Raw genomic sequence first — 20,154 nt, 5'->3', positions numbered from 1 at the left:
TGGGTTACTGTGACCCACCTCCGCAGCATGGATACCCCAATATAATCCCACAATTGTATGAAGAACATCTGGATCATGCATTGCACGAAACCGACGATTGGAGGAAGAAGGTAGACGAGGAAGAGAAGAAAAAGAAGCAAGTTGGGGAAACACTCCTTCGAAAATGCAACAAAATATCGAAGGTTGTGAAGAAGTTTTTGAAGAACTAAAGATGGTGGCCATGTGAAAACTGTGTGTAAAATAGTCCTGTATGCTATGTGTATAAATAAAGAACGTCTGAAACGTTCTCTTGTAATGATAGGACGAATTGTATATATATATCATTGATACGATATATATATATATGTAATATAAAATATACATATCCGTTTGAGATATGTATATATGAAATAAACGTATGTTTAATAAAGAAATGTTGTTAAAATTTCATACTTAAATTGAAAAGGAAAAGAAAAATATGTCTGAACAAAGTAACAACAATAATAACGCTCGAAAAGAAAGAGAGATGAGAGATAAGGGGAAAGGCCCTGAGAACGAGCGAGAGGAAGAAATTCCTGAGAAATACATGAATAGAATCCAAAAGATGATTAAAGATGCGGTTAGGGAAGAATCCGCGTTTAGATCTCAATCTCGACAATCTAGACATTCCCGAACTGTTAACCTTCCGTTCATCCATCGAAATCTGTTAAATCTCGTCCTAAACCATTTCGTGATGAAGAAAGCGATCATGGGTCTAATGCCGAAGAAGGCGTTAGGCAAAAGTTTAAGAAGTTAAAAATGAGTGGTTGTACGTTCAAAGATTTTAAGTATTTTGGACCGAAAGAGTTCCATGGTGACAAGGGAGCCATCACAACTGTGAGGTGGCTCGAGGAGATGGAAACTCTTGTTATCACAAGCAAGTGTTCGGAGGAGGAGAAAATTCAGTACTCCGCTCTCATGTTCAAAGGTGAAGCGCACGAGTGGTGGAATGCGCTGTTGATGAGTAAGGGAAGAGACAAGATGTATAGTTTGACATGGGATGAGTTTAAAGCCATGGTGATGGGGAAGTTTTGTCTGATGCACGAAACCGACCAAGCCCAAACTAAGTTTCTAAATCATAAGGTCGTGGGCACAAATCTTCGTGAGTACAATACTAAATTCCTTGAGTATTGTCGTTTAGTTCCACAGCTGGTGAGTCCGGAATCCAGCAAAGTTACCCGATACATTTGGGGACTTCCGCGGGAAATCCACGACATGGTGAGGTCTCACCTACCTCAAACTGCTGACTCGGCTATGGAGTTGGCAGGTTATTTGATGGGCGGCATGGTCCGCAATAAGGAAGAGGACAAAAAGGTGACACCAACAGCTGCTCAAGGAAAGACTGGAAGAAGTTCCAACTTTAGATGCAAGGGCGTAAATCGAAACAACTCTACGCCATGCAAGACTTGTAGGAGGTATCATAAGGGCCGATGCAATTTCGCCCCGTCTCCTAAAGTCTGTGAGTCCTGTAATCGTACGAGACATGATGCTACTAATTGTTGGAAGAAGAAGATGACTTGCTTTAATTGCAAGGAGATCGGCCATATGAGTTTTGAGTGCCCAAAGAACAAACCTGTTGCTGGTAGTGCGGGTGGAAGTGGCCAAAACAAGAAAGGAAACGCTCGAGTCTTCGTACTCGACACAAAAAGGGCCGCTGACTTGCCGGAAACCATAACCGGTACGTTTCTAGTCAAAAACACCTATGCTAGAGTTTTATTTGATTCGGGTGCCAATTTAATTTTTATATATTATAGTTTCTGTAGTCTATTAAACGAACGATTAACAAAATTAGATAAAACTCTAAGCGTTGAGACTGCTAGTGGCGAAATCGTTAAGATCTCCGAAGCCCTTGAAAACGGAAAAATCCTTCTAGCCGGTTATATTCTGCCTATTTGTTTGTTACCCATGAGTCTGGCTGGTTTTGATATTGTACTTGGTATGGATTGGTTATCCGATAACCATGCTCGTATCATTTGCAATAGCAAAACTGTTGAACTTCAAACCCCCGATAAACGAACGATTCGAATATAAAGGGACAAAGTAGCTGGCCAAGTTAGCATAATTTCTATGATTAGGGCTAAAAAATGTTTGAATCAAGGATGTCTCCCATTCATGGCCTACGTCACTGAAGAATCAAAGCCAAAAGAAATCAAAGACGTCCCTATTGTTTCTAACTTTTCTGACGTCTTTCCTAATGAACTTCCTGGAATCCCTCCTGATCGTGAAGTAGAGTTTAGGATCTATCTTATTCCTGGTACTGCTCCAATCGCCAAAGCTCCATATCGTTTAGCACCGACCGAAATGAAGGAGTTGAAGAAACAGCTTGATGAGCTTTAAGAGAAAGGTTTCATTCGACCAAGTTCGTCGCCTTGGGGAGCGCCAATTCTATTCGTCAAGAAGAAAAATGGTTCCATGAGGATGTGTATCGACTATCGTGCGTTGAACAAAGTCACAATCAAAAACCGATATCCACTTCCTCGTATCGATGACCTTTTTGACCAACTTCAAGGTGCTAGCTATTTTTCTAAAATCGATCTTTGTTCCGGCTATCACCAACTCAAAGTCCAATCCGAAGATATTCCGAAAACCGCGTTTCGAACAAGGTATGGACATTATGAGTTTACGGTTATGCCATTTGGACTCACTAATGCCCCAGCTGCGTTCATGGATATGATGAACCGTATTTGCAAGCAGTACTTGGATGAACTTGTTATCGTATTCATCGACGATATACTTATTTATTCTAAATCCAAGGCCGATCATGAAATTCAACTTCAAACGTTGGTTGAAGTTCTTAGAACCGAGAAGTTGTACGCTAAGTTCTCAAAATGCGAGTTCTTGTTGCACGAGGTGCAATTTCTTGGTCACGTCATTAACGTTACCGGTATTCAAGTGGACCCTGCTAAGATTGAAGCTATCTCTAAGTGGGAGGTCCCGAAGTCACCAACCGAGATCCGAAGTTTCTTAGATTTGGCCGGCTATTACCATAGATTCATTGAGAAATTTTCTCGAATCGCCGTTCCCTTAACTTCCTTGACTCTTAAGAATATCAAGTATGAATGGGGAACGAAGCAACAAGAGGCGTTTGATATACTTAAACAAAAACTCACCCAAGCACCTATCTTGGCTTTGCTGGAAGGTACTGGGGATTTTGTAGTCTTTAGTGATGCGTCTCACTCGGGTTTGGGATGCATACTAATGCAACACAAGAAAGTAATCGCCAACGCCTCTCGTCAACTCAAAGTACACGTGAAGAACTACACTACTCAAGATCTAGAGTTAGGCGCCATAATCTTTTCACTTAAGATATAGAGGCACTATCTCTATGGAGTTATATTTACCGTGTACACTGATCATAAGAGCTTAAAGCACATATTTGATCAAAAGGAGCTCAACATGCGCCAACGGCGATGGATGGAAACGCTCAATGACTACGACTGTGAGATCGTTTATCACGAAGGTAAAGCCAACGTTGTGGCTGACGCCTTAAGTCGTAAGGAGCATGAGAAGCCCAAAAGAGTCCGAGCATTGCGCCTATCTCTAAGTACGACCTTATGTGTATATTTGCGGGTACTTAATTAAGTCGAACGCTGCGGTGTTTGCTGAGGTGACCTAGTGTAGAGTTTCTTGTTTATAATGTGTTATTTGACTTTGTTATTCCTAAGCCACGTTGGGCCGAGCCAGGTGTAATCTCGAGGGGTAATAAAGTAAAAGAAGTTATTTTGCGTCAGCGTGTTCACCAGCATTCGTTGCTGACGTATTTTCCTACATTTTGCAGGTGAACAAGTTTAGAACTTGGAGTGACGAAGTGCTTTGAATATCCGATGGCTCGGATCTTTTGTTAAACTTAATTATATATACGATGGTGGTTTTGTAATATATAACAAGTAATCTTTTGAAATAGTTCGGGAATCTTTTATAATCTTGACTTTTGTATTGTAAATATTTACTACTTAAATCCACAAGTTTTGCAAGTCTTCCGCTAAACGAATGCAACTCTGATTTACTTACACTTGTGGTACCAACAATTGATCATTTTCCTAAGCCTTAGATAGGGGTTTGACATGACATCACGAGAAACTCGTAGTGTCCATACCGCGTCCGAAACGCTGTTTTAGGGATGTCTGCCTTTTTCACCTTCAACTGATGATAGCCTGATCTGAGATCTATCCGTGAGAACCAACTTGAACCTTGCAGTTGGTCAAACAGATCATCAATCCTTGGAAAAGGATATCTATTCTTTACCGTAAGCTTATTCAACTCGCGATAGTCTATGCACATTCTCATACTTCCATCCTTCTTCTTCACGAATAACACTGGTGCGCCCCAGGGGGAAACACTTGGTCTAATAAAACCTTTTTCGAGGAGTTCTTACAGTTGGGACATCAATTCTTTCATCTCGGACGGTGCTAGACGGTAAGGCGCTTTCGCGACGGGCTGGGCTCCTGGTACTAGTTCTATCTGAAATTCTATCTCTCGCTCCGGCGGCAACCTCGGAAGATCCTCAGGGAATACTTCTGGGTAGTCGCGCACAATAGGAACATCTTTCATTTCTTTTGTCTCGGCCGTAGCGTTGACAACATACGCCAAGTAGGCACCGCACCATCGCCTTAACAAACCCTCGGCTTTTATCATCGAAATGACATTAAGCCCAGAACTTTCCTTATCACCATAAACCGTCACCGCACTACCATCCAAGGACTTTAACCTTATTATCCTACTCCTACACACTATCTGAGCTTCGTACTCAGACAACCAATCCATCCCCAAAACCACATCGAACCCTCCTAAGGTCATAACATACAAAGTAACAGGGAACTCATGTCCCTTTAACTCTTTCTTACAGTTCTTAACCATTCTTATTATTTTAACTGAGGTGTCACTTGCGGTTTCTACGATAAAAGTTTCAGACACTTGGAAACATATCATTTTAGCTAATTTACTAAACGGCGTGGCTACGAAACTTTTGTTCGCACCCGAATCAAATAATACAGAAGCGGAAATACCGTTTACTAAAAACGTACCTGTGAGAACATATTGAATCTGCTTTTCTTGTTCCTGGGTTAACATGTAGGCTCTGGTCCTCGGCCTAGCGAGGTCCGAGGGGCAGAGCCCCTGGCTGGGGTTAAGCTTCCAGGTCAGCTTGGGTATTTTTCATTAGGATTTTAAATTGCCATTCTAATTCTCCCGTATTTGAAAGCGGCTATAAATGTAAGACAACATACGTGTAAGTGAATTTAACCAATAGCGAACTTAACTAGCGAAGTTAATCAGCAGCGAATTAACCAGCGAAGTTAATCAGTAGCGAAATTAACCAGCGAAGTTAATCAGTAGCGAAATTAACCCGCGAAGTTAATCAGCAGCGAACTTAGCTGCAGACGAACTTAAAGTAAGCGAACTTAGCTTGGCGAACTTATTAGTGGCGTAGTTAACAGTAGCGAACTTAGCCATGGGCGAAGTTGCCCAGCTGTAGCCGCTGTTCGTCCTTAACCCTCCCATAATCATTTCCGTTCAACGTGAAATCTTTGGATATGATATTTAACCAACCCGCGATCAATCCTATGGTCTTTTTTGGATAAGATTTGGCCCGAAAACGCATAAAGTTGGGACCTTTAAGCTCAAAATGTTCGACACTAGTTTATGGATTCATTTAATCGAGCCGCACAGGTTTATGGGTTCATTAGTTTCAGTTAGAATTAGCATCAAGTTTACAACTTTACATTTCGTTTATACCCGATCTATTCTCGTTCTAAGTTTCAAGGCTAAACGTTTATCAAAACGTAAACTTTAAAGGCCAAGAACATACCTTTTGTGTTCGTTTGGATCTCGTTTAGCTTGTCTATGCCCTCTAGATCTTGTACAAGCTTGTATAATAAATATCTACACGAACTAGCGTCCGCTTGATCTCGGATTCCTCTCAATTCCCTCTCAGCCACAAGTGTGTGTAGTGATGTGTGTGTTTTTGGAGTGTGTAGAGAATAAGATGGAAAGTATGAGGATTTAGGGTTTTAGGATGGTTTAAGGGGTATTTATATCCCTTAAAACCCATGGACCTAAGGCCCATTACCCTTTAATCCTTTTTAATTATCCAAGTCCATCATTCTTCTTTATTTAACACTAATTAATTATTTTAACACACGGCAATTTAACGCAACTCTCTTTATTTAATATTAGAATATTTAGGATGTTACAAAACGGTAGCGATATCTACTTATCATGGTATGGGTTTTTCTATCAAGATCCTTAATTAACTCCAAATCATAAATTGAAAAGCTATCTTTATGAGTTAAATTGTGATGCGCATAAACACATGCTCTACCTCGTTATGTAAGCACAAGTCCAAACGTATGATAAGTCTATCGAAGTAAACTACTAGATCTTGCCTCTAGTTAAAACACTAGTTCTTTGAGTTTAATCTTATCTCTAACATGAGGAGGAATTTATTTTCTCGATGCCTACATCCATATTTGTCATCCTTCTAAGCTAGTCTTTTCTGAAATGGTATTAGCCGGTCTTTAGATAGCCTGCTACAATTATGTGCATTTCGTATCTTGAAAAGAGATTTGTGTACGCGCCTTCTTTTTATATTGCTTCTTTCTATGACAAGTGGTAAAGAATATTGTCCTAATATTATCTTTTAGAATCTAAGGAATCTATAATACTTTATGCACAATATTCATTTAGTATGACATAAATGTTAAATGTCATGTTACAAAAGGACCTAAATGTTTAATATTTCTCCACCATGAAATATATGTAAACAATGTACGTTGGATACAAATAGAATGGCAAGAATGAATACACAACAGGATTAATAAGTTTATAGAAGAAGCTACAACGAAACTTAAAGATCTTAGAATATTGTGGTTGCAAACGTTGCACGATATTTGTCAGGTCCCCGATTTCAGCTGGATCTTACTTAATCATGTCATAACTCACACAGATTGATGTGTCGACAAGGGAGTTAATGACGGGTTGCTATATTTAGAAAGATTACTGTTTGTTAAAGGCGGAATCAATAACAAACATGATAGTTGCAATTAATAATCAGAGGTAGATAACACAAACAAGATTCACTCAAAAGATTTCCATTTATATAATTTTCATCATACAAAGTGGATAATCGATTTAGGGTTTCTTTTAGGAAAACGGCAGTAAATCAATAAATATTATCGTATTCAGCCGCCTATTTTTCCGTGTTGTGTCTCTCTCCTCAGGTGTGCCCTAATTATTCCTTTTGTAGGCCTGACACCCTTGGACAGCTGTCATTCCTTCTAGAAACCCTAAATACAACGTACATAATCAAATTACATATTCAAAATAATCTAACTGTAAAACAAGTCTTCCGGGTAGGCTTTGCATCAATCTTCATATTCCGAGTACGCTGTTTACTCTGCCATCCTTCAGGACTTGGTAACATAGAAGTGTGCCCGGGATCAGTTTCCGGGTAGACTTTACTTGAAGAGTATTTTACCAAGTAAAATACTCACCGGGTAGACTTCAATCTTCTTGACTTTGCAAGACTTTGCCCGACAAACTCTTACGAGCAACCTTGTTCTTCAATGATCCATTTCAACTCTTTGCTATAAAATAACTTATTAGCAAAGTGTACTCGGGAGTACTGTTCTTTGCTTGAGTTGAACCTTGCCCGATGTTACTTAGTGATATTTCATTTCAATCATCAAGCATGTTCGGACCACTATTATTAATGAATACCTTGTCTGGTCTTCCAATCACTTGGCTTCATGGACTTGGTTAGCCAAAAGCTTACTCGGGAGTGAACTTTACTTGGCTATGAAGAACAGACTTGCTTGATAAAGTGAAACTTGCCCGGATTTACATAAACTAGTGAACCTTGCCAAGTAATACACTAATTTGCAAACCCTGCTCGGATATCCACTAAAGAAGACTACTTGAAGATAACCTGGCCCGATAGACAATATATCGTACCCGGCTAAGTAAAAGCTTGCTCGGATGTCTAAGGTGTGCTCGGATTCATACTTAGCGAATTCTGAGGAGGTTGAGAAGATTCCAATCTTCCATGTACTTCATCTTGGTCAAATCTTTGACTCAACAATATCCCCCTTAGGTCAATTGTTGACTCAACAATCTCCCCCTAGATTGGAACACCTCAGCTGACCCAAAACATTTCTAAGGTTACTTACACTTAGTCAAAAATACACATCAAATTCAAAGTCAAATTACATGACCAAATAACATAAACAGATTACATAATCAAAAGTTGTCCAAAGACATTACAAAACAAAGCCTATTCTATTGATCTTGTCTCTTTCTTTCATTATGAACAGCTTGTCTTCGATTGACTATCTCAGAAGCAGCTTTCATTTTGAAGATATTAAGGGCTTGGTAGTGAGTGTGACTTTCTGGTATAGCCAAATCCCTTATATCCATCAAATCTTCATTATGCAGGCAGGTCAAGTCTTCATCTTTCTTAATAATCCCAAGTATTTTTCCATTAGAGTTTCTTAGTACAAAATGATCAGCATTCTCTTTGTATTCAATTTCAGCTATAATGCCATTCTTCTGTACTGTGTAGTTGGGGCGTCTCATTCTTCTTCCCAGACTTAAACAGAGTATTATTAATCAGATACATAATCAAAGCCCATTATAGTCTAATCGTGGTCAGAAAACACATTAATGTTGCTTACCGAGTCGGAATTAGAGGGTTGATTCAAGCTAGGGTTTGGATTAAGGTTTGGTTGCGATAAGTCGGTTAGGTTTCTTTGGGAGTAAGGAGTTGCAGTGGAAGGAGAGAGAGGGAAAATTAATGTTGAAAATTTTTCCTAACTCCCTCTTATATACCGTTTGAAAGTGGTTTTTAAATGCTTTTTGTCATTTTGTGAATTATTAGCTGTCACATAGTAACATTATCCACTTGATATATTAAAAACAATATTTATCTTTTAAGTTAATAAAACCTTACTCGGAAAGTTTAATATATCCAAAGTCTACTCGGTATACTTACACTTACAAAGCTTACCCGAAAAATAAAACATCAAACCTTGCTTGGTCAATCAAAGTAATTTAAAGTCAAGACATTATGAAGAAAGCTTATCTGAAATACTAGATTTCTTGAGAAATTAATCACAAGGCAAATAATCAAGTATGAAATATCAAATAATCATTCTTACTGGAATCAATTAAGATCCCCATATACATTTCTTGAATTCAAATTAAATGACTTAGTCTAGCATAAACCCTAATGAAATAAGAATCATAATCAATTTATCATACTAAAGAACATATTCAATCAAGCATACTTGGAAATACAGTGTGCCCGAGCAACCTTTTGGATGTATAGTGTGCCCGAACAACCTTCTTATGCAAAGTATACTCGAAAAACCTTCCTAGGGTACCAAGTGTGCCCGGAAAAGGACTCTTAGCATACAGTGTACTCGGAAAGTCAAGTTTTGGAATTACCAAGTATATTGAAGGAACAAGAGTGTGCCCGGAATATAAAGTGTGCCTGAAAAACAAGGTTTACCCGAAAACACTTGTAATTTCAAAGAAATCATAAACAAATATTACAGAGCATGCTATATAAATGAGATTAAAAACACATAAAACAACTTGCCCGAAACACCAAAGTTAGCAATAAGCTTACTAGGAAACACATATTCAATCATCAGGTATGCCCTTACGCAAGGGATTTCAACAGATCAAACCATACCCGAAAATGACAAACTTAAATAACAATATCTAAGTGTGCCCGGAAAGGTTAACAAATCTTTCCTAACAACATACTCACACAAATCACAAAGCTTACTCGGTGTACTAAGTTAAGTTCACAAAGTTTGCTTGGAATAACAATCAGTATATAAAAAAAATGCAAAGCTTGCCCGAAACAAGAATTTCATGTTAAAAGCTAGCTATATCACATAATCTCAAGACTTCAAGCTTGCTCGAGAAAATAGTACAACAGTGTACTCTACCCGGAAAGTGTAAAACATTTCAAAGCATGCCCGAAAATCATAGACTTAGTCAAAAATGACTAAGCTTGCCCGGAAAGGTCATAAATCATCAAACCTTACCCGAAAAAACATATTCAAACATATTAAACTGTTTTGTGCCTGGAAAGGTTATAAAACATCAAACCTTACCCGAACTAACATATTCAACTGTTTTGTGCCCAGAAAGGTTATAAAACATCAAACCTTACCCGAACTTACATATTCAGCCAATTAAAGGCAAAATGCAACACTTTTTGACTTAAACCACTTGTCAAATTTATATCTTTCATTAAAGATCATAGTTTAAGAGCAAATGGTGCATTTAGAGATCAAATTTCAGTTGTGTTTCTCTTCAAAACAGTTTCTTTCTTTAACTGAAAAGATCTCAAGAAAGGGATCATATTGACTAAGTAGCTTTCTCAATAATTCATGGTCAGCTTTATTATGACAGTTAGACAGGTTAACAGCAGGTATAAACTTAGCATGAATTTCATCTCTTTGTTGATATCATTAAGGTTCAATTTAAGCATAATGCATTAATGATCAACACTGTGCTATGATGCCTCATATCTCTTCTCAAAGCTTATTTAGCTTTCCCCAGATCACCACAATTTGACTCCAACCTCCTGTATTTGGTCAAAAACTTGTTTTTGTATGACAGAATTTATTGGATCTTTTTGTATTTTTGATTTTCAAACATATATAGAGGTTGAACGTTGGACTTACTGTTAGTTAACAAGCCTTTCATTCAAGATGAGACAGATTATGTCAACATCTTTGTAGTTCTTAGTTGTAACCCTCTTGTTTGATAAAATATTTAAAACACTTATCAACTTTTGGTTGATTTATTCATTCTTCCCCTTGTTTTTGATATTTTCTCAAATTTTCTAACACACTTTCTTTGTCATATTTAAAGATGTTTCATTTTTGATTGACCAAATAACAACAGGCTTGTGTATGACTGGGTAATCACTTTTCTGCCTATCATTTGGAGAGATTTATACTGAGACATGCAAAGACAACTATGTATCTCCACATAAAGATTAGCATATTCATTATGTTTATATCACCTTAGATTTTACATCATCATGGGAAAGCAACCATACATGTTAATGACTATACTAAGGTCTTTTTAGCCTAATAAATCCATATGATTGGCTAAGCAGTCAATGTACTATCATTTCCCATATAAAAACAGTTTAATATTCAATCACCCCAATATCTCTTTATTGGCATGTAAATGGCTATCCTGTTTGACCAGAAGTGGTCAGCAGGACCAAACATACATGTGAATATATGTCCTTTCAAAGTCAGAGCTAATGACATAGTTTTAAGTGAAGGAATAAGAAACAAGTCATAATTGCCCCCAAATGCATTCAGTTTTCAGGTCAATGGCTATCCTTTGAATATGTAGAGATTCTAGGACCAAACATACACAAGTGCATGTCCTTCCAACTGGGCAGATGACATAATTTTCAGCAAAAATAACTACTTGAGAGTCTTTCCTAAAAAAAATCCTTCCTTTTAAGCTTCTTTAAAGCTTGAACTGAATAATCTTATCATATCTCTACACCATTAACAACTTGCTCATGTTTTGATCAAAATAAAGTATTTATGCAAAATTCATTAGAAAATTTCAATTTTATCACTTAATTTTGACATAAAACATATTTTGACATAAACAGTTGCAGCACATAATCAAATCTTAATCAAACATGATATCATCAAGACAAGTAGAAAGTACTAACAATCAAATTCAAACCTATCTTAATAACATCAGAAGATCAGATAAAGCACATATTCAAGCAATTAAGCAATGATGTCAGAAAAGCTTGTTCAAACAAGTAGATCATATCAAGAACACTTATCCTAACATCACAAATGCACATCAACTGATAAACATGCAAACATATCAACCAAACAGTTATATTAAAACTTTGCACACTTGATCAGTTAAGGCACATAACAGTTAACACATTCAGTAGCATAATCAGAATCATACTCAAGCATATTCACATAACATTCAATTTGTGGAACCTCTAAATAAAGTAATCAGTTAGCACATTGAAGTACACAATCAAGCACACATCCTTAATCAGATTTCATCAGAGTTGATCATTCCCAAGGCTTTCAAAAGAAAGTTGAACCTGATTCTATCAAGTGGTTTGGTGAATAGGTCAGCCAAATTGTCACTTGTATCAACTCTTCGCATTTCAATCAAACCTTTTTCACTGCAATCTCTGATGAAGTGATGTCTGATTTCATTGTGCTTAGTTTTAGAATGTTGAACAGGATTTTTAACAGTAAAGTATGCAGCAGTATTGTCAACAAGAATAGGGGTGTTCAGAAAATTCAAACCATAGTCCAGCATCTGATTTTGAATCCATAGAACTTGTGCACAGCAGGCAGATGCAGCAACATATTCAGCTTCTGCAGTGGAGATTGATATTGTAGTCTGCTTCTTGCATTTCCATGACACTAGCCTTTTACCCAAAAACTGACATCCTCCTGAGGTTGACTTTCTGCTCATGTTACAGCCATCATAGTCACTGTCTGTATATGCAATAAGATCAAAAGCTTGGTTCTTTGGATACCAAATTCCTAAGTCTGGTCTTCCCTTCAAGTATCTGAATTTTCTTTTAACAGCATTCATGTGGGAGACTTTTGTACTTGATTGGAATCTTGCACACACACATACAGCAAACATGATAACTGGTCTTGTTGCAGTCAGATACATCAGGGATCCAATTTTGGCTCTATATTCATGTTCATCTACAGGCTCCCCCTTTTCATCTGCAATCATCTTTTCTTTGAGGCAGCATATGCAAGAAAAATCCAGATAGCTTCAAGTCTTGCAACAGGAGCAAAAACTTCCTCAAAGTATATTCCTTCTTCTTGAAGACATCCCAGTGCTACAAGTCTAGCTTTATTCTTAATCACCAAACCCCTCTCATCCCTTTTGTTTCTAAAAATCCATTTTGTTCCAATTGCATATTTGTCTCTTGGCCTATCAACAAGATCCCACACATGTAGGTCTCTGAACTGTGCCAGTTTCTCTTGCATTGCTTCCACCCAACTATTGTCTTTCAGTGCTTGAGCAATGTTCTTTGGCTCTATTTGGGATAGAAAGCAGGAGTAAAGACAGATGTTTGCAATTTAAGAATGACTTCTTGTAATTCTTTCATGCAAATCTCCAATGATGTTTTTAGAAGGATGATTCTTTTCCACATAAGGTGTTTGTACAATCATATCTGTAGACAAATTTGTGTCAAGATTTGTTTCATTGAGATCTGGTTCTTCAATGATCAAATCAGTTTCTGCATCATGAAATTCTGGTGCTTCATCATTATGTTGGCCTGAAGTAGATGCACCATTGTTTTCTAAGTTCAATCTTTGAAATAGATCTTGAAATCTTGCTGTAGATGCAGCTTCTTCTCCACTTGCTTGGTTGCTTGTGTCACCCTCATTCTGAACTTGATCATTCTGTACATCTTGATTGTCTTGATTGTTCTCAGTATGATCATGTTCAAAATTGTGATTGTTTTCTTGATCAGGTTCACCAATATCACATGAGGAATTTCACAAAAGTATACTCCTTTTCTTTTCTAGCAAACTTTTTCCATAATTCTTCCAAGTTCAATGATTTCTTCTTTTTCTCTTCAATTTCACTGGTATTGTAGAAAGATTCATTAAAGTCTTCAGGATAAATCTTGAAAGACCTTATTAACTTTTTATGATCAAACAGCCATGTTGCACCATCAACTGTATTGAATTGATCCTCATTAAAGATGATGTCAGATGATTCTACAACACTCAAATGGTCTTTTACATATACTCTGTTAACTTTTGAGTGTGCAGAATATCCAACAAAGAAACAGTGTAGGGATTTTGTTTGAAACTTGTTCAAATAGTCCCTTGTGTTTAAAAGAAAACATTTTCATCCAAAGGGCTTGAAAAACTTAATGTAAGGCTTTCTGTTGTGAAATATTTCATATGGACTTTTGTTATGCCTTTTGTTGACAAGTACCCTGTTCTGAACATAGCAGGCTGTATTTATGGCTTCAGCCCAAAAAGTGACAGGTAAATTTGCATCAGCTAACATGGTTCTTGCAGCTTCAATCAAGGTTCTATTTCTTCTTTATGCAACACCATTTTGTTCAGGAGTTCTAGGAGTTGAGAATTGTTGTAGTATTCCTTTCTCTGCACAAAATTCTTGCATAACTCCATTCTTGAACTTAGTACCATTATCACTTCTCATCATTTTAACTTTCTTATTCAACTTGTTCTCAATCATTGTTACACAACCTTTAATCAACTCTGCAGTCTCATCCTTGGTACTTAGGAAATAAACCCAAGCATATCTTGAATAGTCATCAATGATCACAAGACAATATCTTTTCTTCCCTATACTTGGCACACTCACAGGACCAAAGAGATCCATGTGAAGTAATTCAAGTACTTGATCAATTGAGTTGATGAGCTTTGGCTTATGAGTAGATTTGTGTTGTTTTCCTTTTCGGCATGAACTACAATGATCTTCCAATTTGAACTCTCTTGTAGGTAAGCCTATGACATGCTCACCTTTAACAAGTTTATTCATGTTCTTCAAGTTCACATGACACAGTTTCCTATGCCACAATTTTGACTCATTTTCAGTGGCTTTGGAAACAAAACATGCACCTCCTCTTGAAATAGCTTCTTTCATATTCAATTCATACAAGTTACCATTTCTTGGTGCCATCATCATAATCATTTCAGGTGGAATCACAAATTCAGGTTTTAGAATGAAATAGTGTGAATCATCAAAACTGACTTTGTATCCCTTATCACACATTTGTGATATACTCAGCAGATTGTACTGAAGACCTTCAACATGAAATACATTATCAAATGAGACTTTCCCATTTGTTAAGATTCCTTTTCCAACAATCTTTCCACCATTCTCATCACTCCCAAAAGCTACTGGACCTTCATACTTTTCTTCATAATTGACAAGAGATCTCTTGTCACAAGTCATGTGCCTAGAACATCCACTATCCATGTACCATATGTCATTTAGAGGAGTAGACTGTTCCTGCACATACAAAGATAATTTGATTAGTTGAGTGATGAAGTGCAAGCCTTATCAACTTGCAGCTCATCAGATTCAGTTTCAGACACAGCTTGGGAAGTGAGTGTTGTTGGTTCAGGATCTTCATGAGTGATTTCTAGATTATCTGAATTATCTGTTTCATAACCACACTCTCTTGGGGTTTTAACTAGTGAGGTTGAGTTCTGATGCTCAGTAGAGTCAGTGTCACACTCCTTTATCACATAATCCTTCTTTTCACAGTAATCTCTTACATCAAGAACTTGCTCAACCTTTGTTTATGTTTTAGGTTTCCAAAGAAAACTTTGTGGTTCAAATCCATGCTTTAACATAAATTTCTCATCACTAGTGAGTTCTGTTGGTTTCTTTCTAGGATATGCATCTTTTCTTGTCTTCTCACTGCTTGATGATCCTTGAGAACTATCAGATTTGACAGATTGAGTATCCCTTTTTGGGATTGTTCTCAAGGGTTGAGAGCCCTTCTTAACAGTTTTTACATGCTTCACTGTAGATTTACCCTTGTTAACAGGTTTGTTCACATGTTTCTTTGCTTTCAGTGAATGCCCTTGGCTCTTATTTTCTAGTACTTCCTCTTCACAAACCTTTCCCATGCCCAAGTATTTTTCATACTTTATTTTGTAAGCCACAAAGTCTTATCCATACTTTGTTTCATCTGGGACATGAAAAGGCTTGAATTTGAGTCTTTCATTACATGAGTCTGTATGATGCCCATACTCATCACACTTCTTGCACCAAACCTTTCCTTTGAATATTTCATGTTCTTTTGGTTTCTTGAACCTTTCACTTGGTCTTGGCTCATCGACTCCAATGGTCTTCTTAGATTTTGAACTTTCAAAATCAATTGAGAAGGGAACAAATTCAGCTATCCTTATGTCACTTCTTTCCACTTTTCCTTTAACAAAAACAATTTCTCTTATACTCAAGGGTTCTTCCTCAATGTTTTTCCTTTGTCTTGATTTCCTCTTTTCATATTCTTCCATTGTTTCTACTTCTCCAATGTCAAAATCTTCAATGCTTGAGAAAATAGGGTAAACTGGAATAAAGTTTTCAACATTCACATCTTCTTTCACTCTTTTCTTGTTATTCTGCTTTATCCTTTCCAAAACTTCTTGGCTTGGAGGCCTTACAGCATTGTAGTTTACTTTCTTCCTTTCACATATGTCAAAGGACACATGTTCTCTTTTCTTTTTTTCATTATGTTTCTTCATTCTTGATGTGACTGGAGGATACTTTGGAAGTTTATCAACTGATTCTGGTTTCTTATATTTTCTTCCTCTTTCAGCAGCTTTAAGTTCCTCTTCAGTAATTTGATCACTCAAATCACTCAAGTCATCTTGATTCAAGTCAATTGACTCAAGGTCATCTTCAGAGACTTGAACTCCAATTGACTTTTCTTCTTTCAGTTCTTTCTTCACAACAAACTCTCCTTCTTCACTCACCTCAACATTCTTGTACAAATCTACAAGTTATTCTTTGTCTTGAAAGACATCTTTGAATTGTTGTAGATATGCATTCCTTTTCTCTTTATCATTTTTTGGCATAAAGTTGTTGAATGGTGGTGGTACTACTTTGTATTTGTCTTCTTCCTTAACTTGGTTTAGAATTCTACAGATGTTTCCAGTGGAGTCCAAGTTCTTCAAGAATTCATTGTCAACTTGCAGTTTTGTGTTCAGTAACTTCTCTTCTATAATCATTTTCTTCAACCCATCAATCTCAGTGGTGAATCTTTTCTGAGCTCTGTAACTGTTTACACAGTCTTCTTCCAAACATTTAATCCTTTCATCACTTATCAGTTCACTAGATTCATATGCATTGATGATACTTTGTTTCTTAAAACACTCACTTTCCAGCTTGCTTACCTTTATTTTCAAATCATTGATAACTTAGTTAAATCAATAGCAGGAGCAGAATGTACCTGAGAAGTTGATCCAGTTTCTTTCTCTATTATGGCCATGAATGCTACATTTGCCCTCTTGATATCATCTGCAATGTCTTCTTCATGATTGCTCCAATAAAAATTACCTTCATGATTTGTTGTTACAGCAACATTTCCTTAATTTCTGACTTGGTTCTGGTTGGCTGGAACAGTGTTGTTTGGAACATTTTGAAGATTTTGATTGTTGTTTCTCTGAAAGGCTTGATTCTGAGGCACTCCTTGATCAAGATTGTTCATATGAGGTTGGAAGTTGTTGAAGTTGGGATTATAGTTATTGTTGTGATTGTTGTTAAAGTTGTTGATGAAGTTGTTGGTGTCGGGTCTCTGCTGATATTGAGGCTGTTGTTGATACTGATGCTGCTGATTTCTTGGTTGTTTCTGAAATTGGTTCATTTTGAAATTTCTTGGCAGATTACACTTTCTTGCAAAATGACCAGGCTGTTGGCAATTGTAGCAAATGGCTTTTGACTTGTCAAAACCAATTCTTTCATTTGGTCCTGATAGGAGTGACCTACCAGTCCTGTTGTACAACCTCTTGCTTCTGAGAGCCAACATAGCTGCTTGCCACTTCAAATCCATGTCCTCCAAATCATTAGCATCTATCTACTCAAGATCATCTTGTACTACACTTGTGTGAATTAAGTTCTTTGCAACAAATGCATTATATGATTCAGTGAACACTGACAGCAATGCCTGTGTATCACTGCTTTGACTATGTCCACCATTAGTGTGAGGAACATTCCCACTTGCCATAGAGGCAGAATCAGTGTCATCAATCAGCTGCACATTGAATCTTTGCTGGTTTCCTTGATTGCTTGTGCTACCACCAACAAATGATTTTGGAGTATCAGAATTAAGTTCAACAGGTTCTTCAATGATAGGAATCTGCTGTTGAGTCTTGGTAGTCAAATTACCCATAGGTGCAATCAATGCATTTGAAACATTGAAGCAGGGTCTTTCCTCCTTAATCATTTCATTCTCTATCATCTCTATTTCAGCAGCTTGGAGAAAGCACACTACATCATCCACTTTCAGCTCATTAAAGTTGTGCTTTGTAAGGATGAACTTGCACGCAGTGTACCATTCCTTTGGCATAGAGTTGAGCAGTTTTGTATTCAGATCAAAGTTTTTCATAACATAGTCAGTGGTCCTGAGATCATTCACCGTTCCCAAAAACCTTTCAAGGATAAACTTCAACATTTCTCCATCTTTGTACTTAAATCTTTCCAGCTGCTGCTTCAGTCTCTGCTTCTTGATGTTTTTGAGCTCAACATTTCCTTCAAACATTTCAAGTATTGCATTATACATTGCCTTGGCATTGGGATGATGTGCAACCTTGGTGAGTATTTCCCAAGAAAGACCTAGCTTCAACATAGCTAAAGCCTTGTCATCAACCTTTCTCATTCTTTGTCTTACAGCAGCAATTGCAGCTGCATTTTCCCCTTCTGCAACTTCTCCTTGTGGACCATTCTTGATGGAGTTCCACATATCAACATCATTATAGCAAACGGCTGCTTCAAACAAGACCTTCCATTTTGTGAAATTTTCCTGTCCATACAACCTAGGAATCTTGTTAATAGAGAGTTCTTGTTCCTCGTAACCAGACATTTTGTGAAAAACAAAAGTAATTTCTTTATAAAAACAGAGTTTCAAAAATATTCAGATCTGAATACCAATAGTTCAGATCTGAGGTGTCTGATTCGATAAGAATAAGATTTAAATATAAAGATTAAAAATTTAAATAGAACAAGGAAGAGAAAACACCAAATGATTGTAGATCTAGAAGAAAAATGAAGAACAGAGCTGCTGATGTCACTTTTCAATGTAACACTGACTTGCTTACGTCATTCTTCTTCAAATCTTCAATCAGCAACAATCTTTCTAAAATAGCAGAAATCAGCTCTGATACCACTTGTCAGGTCCCCGATTTCAGCTGGATCTTACTTAATCATGTCATAACTCACACAGATTGATGTGTCGACAAGAGAGTTAATGACGGGTTGCTATATTTAGAAAGATTACTGTTTGTTAAAGGCAGAATCAATAACAAACATGATAGTTGCAATTAACAATCAGAGATAGATAACACAAACAAGATTCACTCAAAAGATTTCCATTTATAAAATTTTCATCATAAAAAGTGGATAATCGATTTAGGGTTTCTTTTAGGAAAACGGCAGTAACTCAATAATTATTATCGTATTCAGCCGCCTATTTTTCCGTGTTGTGTCTCTCTCCTCAGGTGTGCTCTAATTATTCCTTTTATAGGTCTGACACCCTTGGACAGCTGTCATTCCTTCTAGAAACCCTAAATACAACGTACATAATCAAATTACATATTCAAAATAATCTAAGTGTAAAACAAGTCTTCCGGGTAGACTTTTCATCAATCTTCATTTTCCGAGTACGCTGTGTACTCTGCCATCCTTCAGGACTTGGTAACATAGAAGTGTGCCCGGGATCAGTTTCCGGGTAGACTTTACTTGAAGAGTATTTTACCAAGTAAAATACTCACCGGGTAGACTTCAATCTTCTTGACTTTGCCAGACTTTGCCCGACAAACTCTTACGAGCAACCTTGTTCTTCAATGATCCATTTCAACTCTTTGCTATAAAATAACTTATTAGCAAAGTGTACTCGGGAGTACTGTTCTTTGCTTGAGTTGAACCTTGCCCGATGTTACTTAGTGATATTTCATTTCAATCAACAAGCATGTTCGGACCACTATTATTAATGAATACCTTGCCCGGTCTTCCAATCACTTGGCTTCATGGACTTGGTTAGCCAAAAGCTTACTCGGGAGTGAACTTTACTTGGCTATGAAGAACAGACTTGCTTGATAAAGTGAACCTTGCCCGGATTTACATAAACTAGTGAACCTTGCCCCGTAATACACTAATTTGCAAACCCTGCTCGGATATCCACTAAAGAAGATTACTTAAAGATAACCTTGCCCGATAGACAAAATATCGTACCCGGCTAAGTAAAAGCTTGCTCGGATGTCTAAGGTGTGCTCGGATCCATACTTAGCGAATTCTGAGGAGGTTGAGAAGATTCCAATCTTCCATGTACTACATCTTGGTCAAATCTTTGACTCAACAATCTCCCCCTTAGGTCAA

At 37.2% G+C, this 20,154-nt stretch overlaps 1 pseudogene; it reads right to left on the bottom strand.

Moving 5' to 3' along the window:
- Positions 1 to 20,154, bottom strand: part of LOC143591943 (protein FAR1-RELATED SEQUENCE 5-like) — a 63,880-nt pseudogene that overhangs the window by 21,945 nt on the left and 21,781 nt on the right.

The sequence above is a fragment of the Bidens hawaiensis genome, unplaced genomic scaffold (assembly GCF_021521415.1).
Source record: "Bidens hawaiensis isolate Kalapana, Puna unplaced genomic scaffold, B.hawaiensis_p1.1 tig00040191_1, whole genome shotgun sequence".
Classification (NCBI taxonomy): Eukaryota; Viridiplantae; Streptophyta; class Magnoliopsida; order Asterales; family Asteraceae; genus Bidens; species Bidens hawaiensis.
The sequence above is the reverse complement of the archived record's forward strand: the minus strand, read 5'-3'. Positions and strand labels throughout refer to the sequence as shown.